Below are 20,114 nucleotides of genomic sequence, written 5' to 3'. Positions count from 1 at the left end.
AGTATAATAAAGGACTTCCTATCAGGAATGCATGCTACTCTTAGTCTCTTGCAATGTTACAGCTGAAAGATAGCTAGAGTAAGGTTTCCATACTCCCCTACTCCTGCCTGAGAGGGCATTCTAGGTATTAATGCAAAGCCAAATTCTGACATTATTTATATGATGTGCAGTATCATCCAATTTTATTCAGGGTGAAGTAAAATTGAAACAGGGGCAGAATTTGGCTGTTTATTCACAGATGTTGTCACTCTCCACTCTCCACTTTTTGACTCTAAATCAGAGATAGAATTAATATTAGCTAGAGTAATTTCTCATTCGGTATTTTTCCTGGCTATCCAAATAAGTATGTTGTTACCTGTTGCATCGTGGCTACTGTTTTCCTGTCCACAGAAGATATTAAATAGAATTTAACTCTCACACTCCAAAGATGTCAGGAGTTAGGGGAGAATCTACGTTTGACTTTATCCTGTGGAGGTAGTGACTCAGTGTTTGGACTCCTATGCAAGGTTGGGGGGCAGTGTATACAACTGTGTTACAGTTTTGTATTTATTTTTCAAATATGTTAAAGCTGTAGTGTATATGATGGATACTATTTAAAACTTAAATCCTAATTTCTTCACGTAAACCTAAAAAGCATAAAAACTTTCAATCCCTTATCCTGAGAGAGATTTGAACAGCAGAAAAGTCTTGTGGTTGGTGTTATTAAAATAAAAGCTGCAGATTCATTTTTTATGATAAGGCTTTGTATGACAAACACATACATGCCTTTTAAGTATTTCTTATTAATTGATTAGATATTAGCTACAGGGCATTTTGTTTCTCTGCTTCCTTTCAGAGAAAAAACAAAGCAAGATTTTCACAGCATGAGAATCATTCCCTTTCATTTACTGCTGAGAAAAAGCAGCTAATATCCTTCTGGCTTTCCTTCTGAAAACGTAATTCTTTTCTTTAGCTCACCAAATTAAAAAATACCGGTTATCTGATTAAGTGGTTCAAGGCTGGCAATAGTGCATTCTTCCATCTTTCTTTTTCATGAGCTATCAGTTGGAGAAATACTCCCGTTCTTTTGTGTTTTCAGGTTGGGGCCTCCACAATTATTTTTTTAATCTTTCTTTTTGTGAAGTTAGTACTTTTATAACTTGCTAAATTTAGGCTACTGGAATCTGCAGTTCTTTATACAAGTTACAGTATGAGCAGTAGCAGAATGAGCTCCCACATCTTATTCTGCTGAAATGCCTAAACTTAGACCATGAGGATGTGCCATTCAGTGGCAGAGGACATGTTTGTCTCCTTGCCTGTGTCTATCGGATGGATTCAGCAAGCAATGATTAAACAGCCTTACATGATATTTTAGCATATTATTTATAAGTTGTATTTCTGTGGAGACTGCAATTCCCTTAAAATTCTTGTATTACAGCTTATAGTCTACCTACATAACTGAAAATTATTTGATGTCAAGTATGTCAAAATCATGTCTTTTTTAGAAATAAGTCCCACTCTGTGGTGCCCAGTACTTGCACATTTACAGTGAATGGCTGGTTTAAGCCCTCTCCAGTGAGGCTTTTATCTGCACCATTATCAGTGCTGTATATTTTCATTTTACTTCTGGAACCGGGTGTTATTCAGTAAGTAGTAGGAGCTAAGGGGTCTGACAGAGGGCTATCTCTTTCAGGGTCTATAAATTGCTCAGAAGTAGGTGACATAAGCTTCAGTAGGATGTAACAACCAGTCCCAGCTGAACTCTTGAGACAACTTTCCAGGAAAACTAACTACTAGCATTGCATATCTAACAGATAGTCTGTAAACTCAGTTCTGTTGTGGAAGTCCCTGTGTTCTTGCACTCGGGGTTTTAAAAATAAATATTACCCTCCCTGTTTTGGTATTACCACTACTTTTCATACAAATGCTGGGGTCTTTGAGTAGAAATAATCTCTAGTTTATCCATGCTGTTTTCTGTACTTCTGTAAGAATTCCTGACTGCAAGGGCGAGAGGTCAGGGTAGTTTAAAAAGAGAGACATTTTTGCTTAAGGTGTGACAAACATAATAAGTAGCTGAATGCTAATTTAGGCTATCATCTTTAATTAGGGCATCAAGACTAGAATGAACAGTCTTCACTCTGGAAATGAGCACTCATGATCAAAGAAGAGCTACCTTATTTAAATAATTTAAATGGAGATCAATTTTAATCAAAGTTGATATTGAGTATTGCATATGAAAATGACTACTTTTTTCTTTAAATTTTGATGTTACCATGTAAATGAGCAATTCCCTTGTTCAGAGATATGTAGCATCTGGCTGGCAATATTCCTTCAGGGTTGAAAATGTGAATGAATATCCACTTAAAGCTGGCTGCATGACTAACATCCTCCATGCAGCTGAGAAGTCAGGAATCCTCCTTCCTGCTTGGCCAGGTATGTATTCTATTGACTTTTAAATATCTTCTGATTCCATATGTATTTGATGTTATTCTGGCTTACTGAGTACAACTATTTATATCTTTAGAGAAATTAGAGAAGGAAGAAGATGGTCAAATGTGCCTTTCAGAAAAGATAAATATTCATTAGGATAAACTATAATAATTTTGTGTAATGTTTTAAGCTTCTGTACGGAAAAAAATTCTAATCACAGATGTGTCAATACGCAAACCCAGAACAACTCATGCACGTATGTACATGGACTCTTCCAGAGATGCGCATTGCTCTGCAGACATACACATCCAGAAATATGCTTTAGATCAAAAAACAAATGCAAAACTCTTTACTAGGTATACAATAAAAATATCTAGAAAGATGCAGAAACACACACAGCCTTTTTACTGAATTCACTGATATTAGTAGTCAAAACTAGGAAGAGTTTTCTAAGCTATAGACTCATGCCAGGTCATACATTTGGATTAAATTTGGATTGGTCGGGGCGTCTTTTTGTTCTGTTCTTGCATCATTGAATCCTAATCCATAAATTGGGCTTCTTGCTGTGTCAATTAAAAGAAAAGAAACCTGAGCTTAAGTGTTTAGCTGGATGTAGACCGCAGTACTTTCACTGGTGAGGACTGAGTTCCAATGTTTTTTTAACCTTCATGTTACTTTCTAGCCTGCTTTCTGATAATGTAGTATCCTATATGTCTGATAGCTTTTGAAATACGCTAAAGTCTGTTTTCCAGTATGTAATAGGTATGAATATTCAGACAAGAACTTAAGTTCACCTCAGTACACTGTTTACTCTGGAAACAGAGGAAAAACATTATAGCTAACAAAGTCAGAGCCAAAGGTGATGTCCCATTCCTTCTTTTCTGCTTCTTTTATCCACAGAAGAGTGTAATTTTATGAATCTTTGCATGTTTCAGGTTTATCTTGAGTTTTGTCACTTTTAAAACATTGAAGTTGCTTTGTAAATAAGGATTTTTTTCATTTGTCTACTGTTCCCCTTTCATCATAAGCTTCTGGTTTGTATCAAACATCCTTTAAAAATGAGTGAGGTTGTACCTTTTCAGCCAGTCATTACTGTGCCCAAGGAGACTGGTCCATTCCTGCTAGGTATTGGCAGCTTTTCCTTATCTCAGCGTTAAAGACTTTGTTGCCTGCACTCTCCCAGGTCATGCCAACACAGGGAGCAAGGGACCAACTGAAAAACTTGCTTGTTCCTAATAAGTCTTAAAAGATGTGAATTTGCAGTGCAGAGGCCCAAACACTGATTTACTAGGAATGGAGCCTGAGAAATTGTATGGAATTCCCTTCAAATTCCGTAAGTTTCATAAGTTTCATAGCAGGAAAAACAAACTGTCTTTTTATTTTAGAACAAATTCTTTCTCCAGAAACAGACCTCGTACAACTGTTTTCTATACATAATTTATATTGACAAAACCTCACAAGGCTTATCATGTCAAGCATATCTATTGTGACCATAACATTGCTGTTATTGTATACAGAATAATCTTGTTTACAGTGTCTTAACCCTGATGGAGTTTTGCTAATGACAAACAATGTTTTAACCATTCCTCCTTTCCAAATCAATGGTTAGTAAAACTACAAACAGCAAAACTGAGTTGTAATAACCATGTACTCAGAGGCCATCCAACAAAATAAATCAACCATGTTTACTACATAACTGTGTATTCAGTAGCAGGCACTAAAACTGGGCTCCGTATATTGGTCTTGAGAATTAAGCATTGCCACCGTGCCAGTAACAGTGGATAGCAGAATTAATTAACTTGGCTTGAGTTTAATACTTAGAAATAATAATTTCATGTTAATCTAAAATGTTGCTCTTACTGAGCAGAGGAAATCGTTGTCCATGAATGAGGATTGCAGAGTGCTGTCTAAGCTACAACACAGCAAAACTTTCACAATACTGCTAGCATTTCAATTAACAAAATCAGTCCTAAAAAAGAATAATTGAAAGAGAAGAAACCTCTCCTTCAAATGAGGACCCAGCTAACCAAGGTCCTGGCAAAACCACACATTTTTCAAATGTAATGAAAGATGCCTTCATAAAACGAAGCTGACAAGAAAATGAAAGACAAATATGAGCACAAGGTTAAAGTAAAGCAAAGCATGCCTTTCTTATTTGATCTAGACAGTCTGGGTTTTCTAAGGGCTGAGCAGAGGTCCCCCATCTAATTTTCACCCGGGTGACTTCAGCCAAGATGGAAATAGAGACTACAGAACAAAAAGGAGTCATCCGTTTGCTCTCTACCCCCCTGCTTTCTGTGAGTGATTGAGACTTAATAAGGACATTCCCTGCTACTTGTGATAGTTATAAGCTCTCGCACACATTCTCTGTGTGTTTAGATGCACAGTAGGAAGGTTTGAACATCTGACAGGGTACAAAGAATCAATTTACAGCAGAAGGAAACATCAGATATTGGCACTTAAGCACCACAGCAGTAGATACCTCAGAAATGCTTCAGATAAATTAGAAAGACCTAAGGCTAAAAAAGAGGATGGAAAGAATGCAACTGCAGACTTAGTGTGCTTTTGATTTTAACTGGCACTTGAGTAAAGGTTATGCATATATGAGAGGGAAATTAAAAAAAAAATACATATTTATATGGCTACTTTACTGTAGTATTTGTGCATTTAAAAACAGCCAAAATTACCAGCCAGAAAATTTTCCTGACAAAATGTGAGATTTTGGTTAAAATGTCAATGTAAACTTTTTTAATTCAGAGTTTTGAAAATTTGTGGTTTCATTTTCCTCTTTTTCTCTCTTAGTTGCTACTGTCTGCAACAGAAAAAATGTCTACCTCTTCTTCCTTTTATTCATATTCATAACTTATTTCACTCTGTATGTTTTCAACTCTTCCTCAATATTTTGAAATAAAAGATAAATCATACCATGAAATAAAAATTTCTATAAAATCTTTAATAGCTTATGAAAAAGGTTTGTGGATGCATAGGTAATATAGGTAATGTAGTACTCTCTCATAGTACAGACCAAAGATCAAGTCAGAAAGGTGGTTAGTGATTTGAAATTAACGGCCATTATTAGGTTAAATTCATCCTGACATAAAGGGGCCTGCATGATTCTCTTTAAAGTTGACAGTAATTTTTTGCTCTGACTCTGAAACTGAATTGAACCATCTTTCTTCCAAAGCTTGCTGCAAAATTGATTGTTTATAAAAAGAAAATGATCTATTTAGTGTGCTTTTTCTAAAGCCTGGAAATGTACTTTCCTCTTTTCTATGAGCAGTTCTGTAATATAATATATAGAGCTGCACAGGGGAGCACACTGCAAAAGTTTATACAGCAGACATGCTTTTATGTGATCCCACTAAAAGCATGGAATATGGCTCACCAAATATCCCTGAAATTGCCTGGGTCTGAGTAAAATATCATTTCACTGCAGGATAAAGTGTTTCATTTAAAGTGCAAGTACAGGCTCTAGGGTAATATTGACAAAGTGGAGTTAAATTATGAACTAATACCTCTCTCCAGAGGGCTGGAAGGATATAATGCTAATCCTAAGAACAGTGCCTGTTTCCCCTTGTGTTAGAAATAGTGCATATCAGAGGATTCATTATTCTTTATATAACAATTTCTATATATCAGTTTTATAAACCAACAATGCAAAAATTAAGAACAAAATGCTGGAAATAATGTCACAAAATTGAGAAACAAATCAGTTTCCCAGATGTCTTCTCTTGCCCTTTAGACTGCGTAAAATGGACATAATTCTTTGCTGAGACTACCCTCTCTGCCCAGCAGGCCTCTCCAGCTGCCAAAGAGCTGCAGGACGAGTTCTGCACCGGCCCTCAGGAGGATTATCTGCAGGACGGGCGGGCGTCCGTGCAGTTAGACTGCCCTCAACCGTGGTTAGTCTCGTCTTTCGAGGGGATAACAGGCAGCAGAGTGTGAGCTGAAGCACCTTTTTTGGAGGTAAGAAATATCTGAATGGGGAGTATAATGGTTGAATGAAAGCTGGAGTATTCCTCTCTCCAAAGGTAGAACGAGCTGTAATACTTTTATAAATATTTCTCATTAAAACCTTATGGCCTAGTGGTAAACCAGTGCAGGAGTCTTCTAAATTCTTGTTGATTTCTCTTGAGGGAAATGTCTAACTTCTTGATGGAGGCACAAACCCAGCATTTGTACGAAGTCTCACTGATGGTTGGCTGAGTTAACTCTAAGTGGGGCCGAGGGTCAGAATGTGTATATCTGTCTGTTGGATCCAGCTTTCTGAGTACAGAAACAAGTGCTCATTTTTAAAACATGACTGACAATATAAAAGTAAGATAAAATTACAGGCACTAGGCTAACTAAAGAGATATTTGATGAAAGAAGACCCAAGATGGATAAGCTGGTTAAACATACATAATAATTGTATCTGCTCAAACAAAGGCGTACATCCTTTTGGTCCCCAGCTCTTACGACAGCCAAACACAGCTCTGATCACTTGCCTTGTATTCCTGATACTACAAATTTCTGATTTGTATTTCTGATGTACAGGAGTGATCTTGTAATTGTCTACAGTTCACAGACAGACTTTTAGCGGCACAAATGACAGGTATTTATCTCTCACTGATTACCTTTAAATTCCTTTTTTCATCAATCACATTTTTGGGGTTTTTTTAATTATATTAATTGGAAAATGATATTTTCTTGTAAAGTCCATGAATATCAGTGCTGAAGGAACCCCACAGCAGGGTAGGAGTCTGCACATGCAGCTCTGTACATTTCTTCAGTACCATAGTAGAAGGAATTCTGAGTTTCTCAGTGTTTGTTGGACATCTAACAGCTGTTAGACTTTTATTTTCTTTCCTCAGTGTATTATGAGTATTAAACCCACTCTAGTCAAAGCATTCAGCCAAACACTACAGCTGGCCTGAATCTTGCAGTAAGCTCACCTCGTAGGCCTTCTTTCCCTGAGTGGTAAGCTGCCTTGTATTTATGATAGGGTGAATGTGTGTCCAGGCAGTTCTTGGGGAGTGGGTTGTATGCTCTCAGTTCAAACTCAAGCTTGCCTTGAGACAAGTTGGTCGTGTGCTCATGCCTTTAGTCAGGGGTGTTGAATTTATTTTTACTGGGGCTTGCTTTGTCCTCTGAAATGTATTGAGCTGAGGCAATTTTTAAACACATTTTTTAACGTAAATAAATTAAACATTCTGTAATAAACAATTCTGCAGTGTGGTTATACGTAATAATGCAATGAATGGACAAGCTGAAAGCTAAGTCTTTAGTAGAAGCACCTTTTCAACATCACTATCTCTGATTAAATTAACGGCCTTCTCAGTTCTATCTTACCAAGAATTAAGACTTTTCCTTTTTTTTTGAGGCCATTTTCCAGGAAAGCTGACTCTTGATGAGAGAGTGTAAGTGTGAAGTAGGCAGTGCACACACCCCAGCTACTGGCAAGAATATAGACTCCTGTGGAGAAAATATGGGTGATATAAATCTTTACACTTCTACCTGACCGCCATGCCGTGGTACTTGTATGTCTACAAGGAAGTTTTTTTTTACATTAATGATTAGTTCTTTTTTACATTAAGAATTCTGCAGCTTACATGCATATATGCCTGAAGGTGTGCGGAGGGTGGGGAAGCTCTGTCGTTCATTCTGCTTTTATACTCCACCCATGTGGAGACTCCTACCCCCAGAAAAGGGCTCTTCAGCTCACACACTTCTGCTTGTTAAACCCCTGGAAAAATGAGAGTGACCATAGCTGATGCCACTCCAGCCACGTGTATCCCTGCCCTTCCTGCAGATAATCTTCCTAAAGTATGAAGCCGAAGTCAGGAGGCTGGTACTATGTTTCTGCATCATTTTGTGAGATTGGTCTGCTGGAGGGCAGACTCCACTTCAGACGTACACAGCACATCAGCAAAAAGTGCCCCTGCTCTGCCAGGCCTGCTGTGTGCTGAACCTGCTGGCAGAGGTGCTTGGGCTCAGCTTGCCCACGCAGCAAGTGCCCTGAGGACAGGCACCCTTCAGCAGGCCACGGTGCTCTGGCTCCAGTTCTCCCCGGGCAGCTTGACACCAGTCGCTGCCTTCACCACTGAGATTTGCGGAGGTGTGGATGCTGCCTGAAGTGGGCATTCGTAAAGCAGCGCTCAGGACCCTGGGGGAGCAGTTAAAGCCTGATGCCTCCCTGGAACATAGTGCCTGGGCAAATTATATTCGAAACCTGAATTTAAGCCAGAGTCCTGAGCTGAGGTTGGTTGAATTTAGGAATAACTGAAGTCTTGATCCTTTTTTTAAAAAAGATTTCCAAGCCCAAGCATGAATTTTTGGAGATGTTGTGTAGGTGTAGTTCAGCACTGCTCTTTGCTGATACTCAGTTTTTGAAGTAGTGAATTTTAAGATATTGTAATCATGCAGAACCTTTACATGAAATTATATACTTGTCATTTCACCTCTTTAGCATTCCCAGTATTCTTTTGCCATGCTCCCATGTAAAATAAACAGACAGTGGTAATTGTCCTGGGGGATGTGGACAGTCCAAATAAAAATTCCTGCAGAGCTTTTGTAGTCCAAAGAAAAGGGAGCTAAAATGAACCTGGGGGAGGGGGAGGAGGATGTGTAGCAAGAATACATCACAACAGTTACTCCCTGTATATTCGCACCATTTCAATTCCAGCCCCTCATGCATTTCAGGTTAAAGATTTATGTAAATGTCTCATTGCTTTGAATCTCTAAAAACTTCTGCTTTCCCCTCAATTCCTTCCATTTGTTGACATTTATGCACTTATTGATCTTTTACCAAGTGCTGCAGTTTTATAACTATATAAAATACAAATGCCATTCAGTATGTCTGGAGAAGCAGTGGAAGGTAACTACTCTGGTAATTTACTGAGGATTTCAGTATATTAATTGCAAACATCTGGAACAGGCAGATGTGCTAATATAGTAGAGCATTTGGGTGATATTCATGGTTATTTTGGCACTAAAGTTCCCGTGTTGCCTCCTTGCAATAAAACTAAGAGAACCCAGTGACACCATCAAGTGCTAACCAATGTGTTTGCGGGCAGCTATCACAGGCCCCTGACTCTTCGTTAAGCTAAAAGCCGTGTGACTTTACCCTCCTGAAAAATGCAATTAATTTCAAAACAGTGCACTACTGGGCATGTTTAATTGTTAATTTTCAGTGACACTTTTGAGCAAAAAGTTAGAAAATGAGTCAGAGAGGGATATGCCAGCCTGTCTCCTCAAAGATTAAACTCCTTAGCATTCAAAGCTCTAAAGTTTCCTCTTTAACCTTTTTTCTAGCTTCCCATCATATACACTAGGAGTGTAAGCAGAAGCAAGCATGAAGTATCTGCTGAACTTTCTGGACAAATACTGACAATTTTATATCCCCTGAAAGTGAAATCTTACTCAGATCTAAGTCAGTGTGTGGGTTTAATTGCTTTTCTCACATCATTTCTTTGTCAAAGGACATTTGACTTTAAATTGACAATGAAATAAGCCAGTCGTCAGTTTGGCAAAAATACCAAGCACCATCTTTCTTGTATCCTGACTATATAGAAACATTTCTTGTTGTTATTTCCCTTGAGGCCACAACAGAGCTGACTGTCCTGAGTGGGAGGCTACCCGCACACAGCTTAGGTCTCCAGCTGCTGGAATGCTGTCCTGAAGCCCTTAGCTGTGTCATAGCGCTGAAGTGAACAGTTCTCCGGAGAGCCCTTTTGTTCTCTCTCTTATGCTGGCATCTGGAAGCAGGTAGGAGTGGGAGCCCATTGCATTAGGCAGCACAGAGGTTATATCATGCTTGCACTGAAAAGCTACCCACCTGGAAAGGGATAATGACAGTGGTAGGAACAGCATTTAACAAAATATCAAAGGCACCTCAGTTTTCAGTTGCATCTTTTTTCACTTCTTTTTATAGGTCTCCCCAAACCATTTCCTCATTTCTCCTCTAGCAACTGCACAATTAATCTGCCCTCCCAGTCATTCCGCCCTGCCCACCTCAGAAAAATAGCAAAAGACATAGACAGAGGAGAGAAACAAGTCAAGTGGTCCCTTTTACGAGCTGACAGCAGTGCTAGAGGAACTTGCACTAATGAGCTCTTCAGAGAAAATGGGGAGGAGGCTGTAGGGGGGCTCATGCTAGCAGCTCCCCAGAAGGACTATCACGATTATTATGCTTGCAAAATGAGGATGGAGCATAAGCCTTCATGACAGTCTCACCCTTACAGGGCAAGTTAAAGTTGCAGAACTGTATTCTGTTCTCACAAAACATAAATCAGAAATTGTTTCATTCCTGCCAGTTGAATTACACCCTGTCAACCTGGTGCAGATCAGAAGCAGGACCATAAAATCTACAGACACATCATTTACACACTTTAATAATCTAGAAATGCATTTTGGTCGCACCTTAGTTCTTAAGTAAATGATACAAACAGGAATTGAAGTTTTTTCTTAAAGCATACACCATCGCACTCCTCCCAGTCTGGATTTCCTCCTGTGCAGGAATTTTGTAGGGAATTTTAGAGTGAAATAATGATGCAAAAGACAATTGAAAGCTGAGCTATACTCAGTGTATGGTGAAAATGCTGCGATCAAGCCAAATTTCCTTTGTCTTTTAATTTATATATAGCAAAAAGAATAGCTATCAAATTATTATCACTTCTTATTTCTTACACCTTGATACTGTGTTCTCAAGAATTCCTGAGACTAGAGGTAATGGTATTTGGAGAGAGATGCAGAAGCACACCATGTCAGCATAGAAAGACAAGGTGAGATACAGGATACTAAAAAGCAAAAGCATGAGATTTTGGGCTGTCTGTGCAATATTAGAGGGCTGCCTGGCCTTTTCTGCCCATCAACAATAATGGAATTGAGTTCCACACTGAAGATAATTGCCTTAAGTCATTCTCCAGCCACAGGGAAGGTAAGATTAATAAAGAGCATTTATTATAATTCTGCAACCAATTTATGTAATGGAACACATAATAAATAACCACATTTAGCACAAGCATTTATCATAGCCAATTTATACATCAATTTGTTCAGTGTGTGTTAAACCAACCATTCATATGAGTAAGTGTTGTTCTCTTTATGTCCCTTTTTCTCTGTTAAAGTAAAAATTATTGTTGGTGAGGGGATTTTTGTTTTTTTGTTTTTTAATAAACACAGAAGTGACAGTGACACATGTAAACTTGCCAGCCACTGAAACACGGCATGGAGTTTTTCAAGGAGCCTGGATTTCTGCCTATTGCAATTGGAAGCCATTCTTTGAGCAAAATCTCCATGACAATTAAAACCCTGTTGCAATTAGACCGCATGTTTCCCAAACCTCCCTGGTTAGATTTGAATTGAAAGAGCAGCATCTCACAGGAGATTGAAAGGATTATGTCCTAAAAACGTTGTCTGGAATTCTCTGCTTAAAAAGAGGGTCTGATCTGGAGGGACAGCAGAAAAAGGTCCTACAGGTTTCAGGGGGATATGGTGGGCAATCAGCTGGGTGCAGTAGGATACTAGACATAGACAATGGATCCATTTATGAGTAGTGAAAAAGAAAAAGATAAAATTTAAAAACTATTCCTGATTACACTTTAGAACAAAGAGAATCAGTATTTCAAGTTTATCTTTCCTATCTATCTGATTCAATGGAAAAGATGCTCTTAAACTTTTATTATTTATGATGACATCTATTTCAGTAGGTACTTTTGTGATGATATGGGCTAGAGTATTTGTTTTTCCACATCAGTAGCATTATACTGTGTATTTTGCAGAAGAACCATTCTCTTAAATTAAATGCTGCTGAAAATGAAACAATTTAAGCATGCCGAGTAACTGCCTGTATCTTTTCAACTCTATTCCAGTTCCCTTCAATGAGGTGGTGTTTTTCATTCCAGTTAATTTTCCAGCATCAGGTAGCATCAATCGTTCAAAACTCTGGTTACAGTCTAAAAATAATAGAGACAGACTGCATCTATCATGAATTGCTAGGAACCTTAAATACCAGTATGTGCTTTCCTCACTCTGCTGCTTCTTCCTGATCCACATGCCACACACACTCACTAAACTGCACAACTGAATTTTGTTTATTTTAGGCTGGCTTTCATCCAACCTCCATATACATATTGTAGCACACTTGCAATGAAGAAAACGAGGTGTTGCATTCTATAAATAAAGAAAGAAATTGTGAGCTATTATATGTTGCAAGGAGCTGAGAGAGAGCTTTTCCTCCTGCTTTCCACTCACTTTATCTTTACATAGCTAATACTTACATGTCGGCCCAGAGCTGTTCTGAGGAGTTTTAAACAAAGACTACCAGAACTGTGATAAAGTCTTGTCCCTTTTTATTGCATACTTTATATCAGAAAGGTTCCAGTCAGCAGTCATTGTAGAGCAGGAAATAAAAAGAAACTTTTATTGCCCTGTGAACAACCATAATCATCTTGTTTTCCATCCTGATTAAAAAGACTTTTTGATTATTATGGTACTAGGAAAACTGTTGTAATAAGATGTTAACTTCTGTTGAGATGCATATCATTATTTATTGATGGAATACATTAATGTGGAACAAGGGGAAGACAAAGTCAATATTTATGATGAGGAAAAATAAACTGATGTTCACTGAAACAAACCATTAGATTCTTAGTCAGGAAGATAACCCCCCGCTCTGGAGCATGTAAGACAGAGATTTATAAATCCCATAACTTCCTTGAGGCCAAGATGCTAAGTATAAATTTAGAGGCTGTATGGAGGTTACTTTCCCCATCAGTATATCCAAAAATGTCTTTGTATCTTGGCATATTCCTATCTTTAGATATTAAGCTAAAATCACCAGATGTAACTTTTAAGGCATTTGGAATGATTTTGTACTTGAGTTGAACTGGCTGTTTTCTTATATGTCATTCAAACAAACTGGCTTATTTGTAAAAAAAGTAATGTTTGGGCTAACATGTGATTTGTTTACATGATTTCAAGACAAAAAGATCCCCCAACCTTTTTTAACTCCAAGTTTCTTGTATTTTTTGAGAGGTAGAACATGAGTTTAGGAATTCCTTTTTCAAAGAGAGAATTTTCTATGTGAAAAAATGGCAAAAAATACATCAGTGTTTTTGTTGTTTTAGTTTTTTGTACTTTGTATAGCACTATTTTCAGTGTCTCTTCTATGCAGCATAGCAGATGAACATGAAGCAACTCATTAAACTGGACACCAAATACAAATGGTAATGGTAATTTGTTACAGAGTGCATCTCTAAGGGAGAAAGCCACCTAGCGCGTATGCATATCTTTAGGTTCTGAAGTCAAATTAAATTGCTAACATTTCTTTCCCTCAAAATGTCCTTCAGGAATCGACCTTGCAAAAGGTCATATAGTGCAGAACCCAGGCAATTTACACATATTGACACAAAGCTGCTGGTGAAAGCTGATTGACAGCACCCTGGGCATTGATTATGCCATCGTTTCCATTTTATAATTCCTATCTATTTGTAGTAGCATTGTGGGTGGATGCATACACCACTACGCTGCTATATGTATACTGTGATGGAAAAGGTGTCTGATTTGTTTTGTTGCTGCTGGGTGTAATGCTTCCGATGTATTCTGTAACCATGTCTCCAAAGTGACCGTAGCCTGACTAATGAATCTAAACATTGATGTCTATCTTGTGCCTATCCAAGTCCTAGTTTGTACTACAGATTTGTAGTACAGCATTGTGTACAAACTACAGTTTGTACTGCAGACAGGAACACAGTTGATGTCATATGCAGTAAAAGGATAGAAGATGAAATGGAATTAAAAAATTTAGAACCTTAAATCAAAATGCATAAAGATACTCCTTAACTTCAGGTTATGTTGCTCTGCAACTCCCTTTCTGCATGTCATTATTTTTTAGCAGTGTTGTTGTCCGAAAAGCGGATTCGTTGCCCGGTGTGCAATGAGCCAATAATTACACACTCAGGAGAGACATTTATTTATTTATTTCAGAGTTGCGCAAGCCTGGGTGCTCGGTGGTCTCCCACAAATCGAGCACACCCCACCCCAACTTTTCAGGTAGCATTTATACAATCAAATTTGCCATATTTGTGACTTCCTTCCTCTTATTGCCATATTTGTGACTTCCTTCCTCTTTCACACTGATTGGTTAATGATTTCTTCACATTTCCCTGGGTCCCACCCCTACTTCTCAAGGTCCTGATCAATTAATTAACACTGCCCCAGCTGGGTCAGTAGGTGTTATCTTCCAAGGCCCTGAGGAAGAAGACATAATCCAGACCCCTTAATCATCACTGTTTTAACAGTGAGAGGAAGCTTTTTACTTCCCAAGGTCCTGGCGTCCAAACAGGCCTTATTTCTCAGCCTTGGCATCCTCCCTTCTGGAGAGTGGGGCACAGGAATGCAGACTGCTTGTAACTCCCTTATCTTTCCAGCCTGCACCAGCTCTGAGGCCTTTTCTTAACGAACTAGGAGCGCGGCTTAAGGCTTCAGCAAATTTAGCTACTTATGCTAAGCAAGTGTGCGGCTACTCATGCTAAGCAAATTCTATCTAAGATAGAAGTTATCCAAATCTACCTACTTCAAACATTCTTTCTGAGCTTCTCAGGGTTGTCTTGTAACAGTGTCATGTGAGTGAAGATCTCAGCTCCTTCCTTTTGCCTCTGTCTCTTACTGCCTTACTCACTGGTAGAAACCTTGGCCCAGAAGTAGCAACTGTGGCTCCCTGTATGTTGCACAAGGAGACCCAGCCGCATTTGCACTGAGCCAGAAGCAACCTGGGCTAGTTGGCAGATAATGCCAAACTGGGAAAAGTTTAGCTCTCTCACCTTTCAAAAAAGGTGCCTAAGTATGATCACTGAGAAGATGATTGACTCTAACTCACAAGTTAAGAGCATTCAAATAGGATGCTGGAAGCCAAGATTCAAATTCCTGCTACAACAAATATTCATGAAAAATATCTATGAAATGCCAGAGTTCCAAAACGGAAGGAGTGAGGAAAACTTGACTTAGAGCAACCAGTAGCCTGGATGAAAATATATTTTCCCTCAGAGAAAATCTAAAAAATCCCTGTTTCTAATCAGCAAGATACAGCTTTAAATCCAGGTCCCCCCCTACCATGTGAGTCTTCCAATAGTCAGCTCTAGGGTATTGTGGAAAAATGGATTCCTTATTTTTCACAGGTGGGACTTTGGTGCCTGCTTCTAGAATGGGTTCACAGACATGGATTCTGAGTTGAAGTAGGTGCAAAGCTGTGATCACACCAAGTGCACCTTTACTTTTCTTGATATCTCATTTGTTATCTTAGATAGCTTCCCACTCATCCAGTTTCTGAGTATCCCTTTATAAGTGCCTAACACTGCCCTTGCATTGAATGGAGATTGAATGCCTGTTAGGGCTGTGGATTCAACTGAGTGTTTGGCACTGCAACACCCAAATACTTCTGAAGGTCTACTCCTTGTGGCTTGCATGCTTTCAGCTTTTGTTCCTTCACTGAAAAGGATAGGGAAAGGTGTTTTAGGAAAGAACATAGCTCTGTCTTGTCCCAAAATAAATTGTTCACAATGATTTAGTGATTTCTTTTAGTTTTTAGCCAACTAGCATTTTCTTATTCAGTCAGTGATACAAGAAAAAAAACAAGTAAAAAGGAAGAAATGAGATCCATAGTGCAACACTGATGTCACCAAAATTTTTGTGAAGTTATCCTATTAGAAATAGGAGGGAAAAGTTAAAATAATCACAGATTAACTATGAATTACTGTCGTGGCCATCATCTCAGGTGAAATGTCTTCTTAAATACAGGTTTACTTTCCTCTGGTATTTCTGCTGTAAATATGTCCCTCTTTGTTCCTGTGTCCCCATTTCTTGTGTATTACCTCACAATGTCCTTCCTGGTTTTAGGACAAGACATAAATATTGATTATATGTTACAATCCATAGTACTGATTATCAGCCATCTTCTCTCAAATAATACCATCAGCCTGATTCTGGCAAACATTACTGGCTTTGTTACTTATGCTTCATATTTTTAGTCTGTTTACTGAAGCAACTCCTCTAGACCTTTTATCCCTTAAAAGCAAAGGCTAAATTCTTTGCTGGAGTAAGTAAGGCAGCTAACTGGAGTAAGTAATACAACTACCTGCGTTACTGCAGGCTGTAACTATTTTATTCAAACTTACTTGTATGTGAATGTGATAGGATGATGTGCTTGATAGATAATATTTTGCATACATAAAGTCTTTTCTTTTGACAGTTGTAATGCTGCTGCAGTCCAGTAAAGACTGTACAAGAAGATTGCCCCTTAATCTTTTCTGAATCTTGAGTGGGGGACACTCAAGTCCTAAAAAGAGTGTCTTAAAAGCTACTTAAAACATTCAAAGAAGATGGCAACCTTCTCAGGTTCGAAGACTGATTAGAAATCTTGAAGCTTCATGAAAGATTAGCTTTTGTTAGTCTTCTACTCTAGGCAATACACATTACGAATTTGTGTGTTCTAGACAAATCATAAGATTATGCCTTCTTTTATGACATAGCTGAAAAGATAGATTCTTCTAATCAGCGATGAGAGAGTAAGATACGCATGGAATGGGTCTGAAAAGGCTCAGTATTCAAAACGGTTTTGGAAAAGAGTTCAAGAGTACAATTCTTATCAGAATAATCTGGCTTTTACGAAGCTGGCTGTGAAGCCTCCTGAGACGCTCAGCACTTCTACTGTATAGAGGGAGATAAAGTGAGATCTGTTTCCTTCAGTCTTTTGACAGTCCCTTTGTTGATCTTGACCAAAATCCATAAATCTGAAAAAAAAAAACCCCACAGAATAAGATCCTATCCATCCCTGCCTCCTATATAAAACCATATCATCTTTTCTATTTATTTCAACAGAGTTGGTTTTCAGTTCTATGTTTTCATAGCCTTTTATAGAGCCATCTGTGTTTGACAAAGTATTAAGTACTGATATAATTATCAGTATTACAGAATCCATTCACATCCTTTTTAACCCAGACACCCTAGTTATTCTTTCCTAGTAGTGATTTCAAATCACAAGGCCAAATCATCAGGGACTCTAAATCAGTATAGCTCCATTGACTTCACTGGCAGATTTACACCCGTGTAAGATTTGTTTCAAAGTATGCTGTAAATAAAAGAAAAATACTTCTAATAATATGTCATAACGCTTGACACTTCTCATCTGAAAGACCTTAACACTCTAAGCTTTTAAAGTGAACATTTGTGTTTATGCAAGAAGCTAGATTGACAGCATTCTCAGAACAAAGGTGCCAACTCTCGTTTCATCTGAGTTTTTACAGCAGTAGGGTGGGGACTCCTTAGTAGTCACATGCTGCATATCTGGCATAAAACCGTCACTGGAGAAAACTCGCATTTAAACAACAAATTTCTTTGATAATTAGTAAACAGATTGGAGCCAGGAAAATTGTTCAAAGCATGCGAAAGGGAAATAGAGCTAGGTTTTAAGCAAAGTGTAAGTTTCCCCTTGTGTGAAATTCCCTCTTTAACACTACTCCATAAGCTAAAACTCTACTAATCCATAACTATGCCTCCAGATATAAAAAATCTCTTTTATTAGGATTTGGCAGGCTAACTGGAAATGCCCCATATTTGTGTTTTGATCTATACAGATTCATCTATCACTGAAATGTCAGCGTTTATAATGTCAGCTTTGCAGCTGGGAGAGAGGGACAATCAGTCACCCAGGAGACTTTAAAACTGTATCATGAGACAGTATTTAGAATCTGTGACTTTGTAACACAGCTGCAAACTTTGTTAAGGAGGAGGAAGTATTTGTGCTGGAGGGAAGAATTGTAATAGAACCTCATAGGGATTTATACAGATATATTAAAAATTAAATTGAATTGAATTTGGTTTTATATTGAGCCTGTCAGGTTCAAGACATTCCAAAGTACTTAAAAAAAAGCAATGAGTTACTTATTGATATCAGAAGGACTGTACAGACAGCCTTTATACATACAAAATGTATTAAAGCATAATTTTGGACAGTCCTGGTTCAAATCTTCAACTACCCTCAAAACAATAATGGAAAATGTATTTATATTATTTATAGATATTGAAATCTGTATTTAAACAAACAAAATGGATAATTTCATGGCTAAATGGGCGAATGGCTAGCTTGCAAGTGCAGCAGCAGATGTTTGTGTACAACCGGGAGCACAAATTAGGTGTCAGCAGTAAGATGATTGGATGAGAGGCACCAAGTAAAACTGAGTATTTTTCCTTGAGACTCTGCTCAAAGGCAAATTATTTTGTTGAGTTACAAATTTTCCATGGACTTGACCACTTTTTCTAAAAAAAACAAAAACTAAAAAACAACTATCTTTAGAGTAAACTGGACAATAAAGAAGTGTTTGATTTTTTTATTACAAATTCAAATTATTCTTGGATGTAATAACAAGCCTTTTTGTGAACAGCTCTACCAGTCAATTCTCTAGTCCATGGGGGGACTGTATAGAGCTATACCACATAAGGCAGTTCCTACGGTCTGCTGCAAGCCACACACAATAGGTTGGAGAAACAAAAGCAAAATCCATCCTGCCACCTCCCATTGTTATTAGCTGCATGGATTTTGACCCTTGACTGTTTGTCAGTTTGGGGGGTGGCTATAATATCAACTTTTCCACCACTCACCCACCACTTTCCTTGTCTATTTCAGCCCAAATAACTACATATAGAAAGCTGATTATAGATTTTATAAGTTATTTGTTGACTTTATACTAATTTGACTTGATTTTAATTTGTTTTTTTCCATATACAGCGGTATGACTGTAGACAATTGGTGGTTATAAATCAGTGATACAGCCCTCTTTTTCCGTGATTTGTCTTTATATATAAATTCCTTTTTCTATATAAAGGGAAGGTTTCTAGGGACTGTTTTCATTACTCTGATTTAAGCAAAACTTTTATTTGGCTTGCTGGCAGCTGCAGAATTAGGGCTTTGCTGTAAAGCAAGTAAGAAGTACAGGCATAAAACACTCACAGTAGCAGAGGAGCTGGCTTTTAATGAGGTCAGAGGTTGATATAAGCATATTTTACTTTTACTTAAGTGACCACAGGTCCACCAGAAAAAATATCAAATGGTCTGTGTCCCTATATTCAGTCTTTTAATTGGAATTCTGAGCAATTAATACTTGTAGAAAGTTTGTTGGGAGAAAGTATGAAAATGTTGAATTGTGCTATAGCAAGTTTTCATTTGTTAGAGGTAGCCAATAGAGACAGAGCAACGAATGATACTGTAAGGTGCAGAAGGAAAGATAATAAAAACAAAGGATTTGAATCAATATGACTTACGGTAAGTTAAATAGAAAGGTCAGACAGCACATAAAAGATAAGGCGTTCTAGAAGACGTAACCTCCAAGATGGTATCATCAGCTAACATCCTGTCTTTCCACAGTGAGTTGTGTGAATGGAAATGCTGTACAGTTTGTATATTCTACCTTGCTTTTGTTATTGTTTGCTGTTTTTTGTTTTGGCTTGGCTTTACCTTTGCAAGTTGTTAATACACAGCACTTTGAAGAATGCTGCCTCATTGCATTCATTTGGGGATTTGAATCTACCAAAATGTTACCTCCTATAAAGAGACTCCATATGAATGTGAACTTCAGTAAACCATCATATATTAAATTGTAGTTGATTGTTTAAATCAAATAATCAGTACAAATAATAGATTATAGCAGTCTTCTCTAGCATCTCCAGAACAG

General features: G+C 37.9%; 1 long non-coding RNA gene across 1 annotated transcript in view; it reads left to right on the top strand.

The window, feature by feature from the left end:
- Nucleotides 1-6,207: 6,207 nt before the first annotated feature.
- Nucleotides 6,208-20,114, top strand: part of LOC112995250 (uncharacterized) — a 109,996-nt gene continuing 96,089 nt past the window's right edge. The window contains exon 1 of the long non-coding RNA XR_010386012.1: nt 6,208-6,375. This is a non-coding gene — a long non-coding RNA (uncharacterized LOC112995250). The remainder of the gene's footprint in view (nt 6,376-20,114) is intronic.

Source organism: Dromaius novaehollandiae, chromosome Z (assembly GCF_036370855.1).
Source record: "Dromaius novaehollandiae isolate bDroNov1 chromosome Z, bDroNov1.hap1, whole genome shotgun sequence".
Taxonomy (NCBI): Eukaryota; Metazoa; Chordata; class Aves; order Casuariiformes; family Dromaiidae; genus Dromaius; species Dromaius novaehollandiae.
The sequence above is the reverse complement of the archived record's forward strand: the minus strand, read 5'-3'. Positions and strand labels throughout refer to the sequence as shown.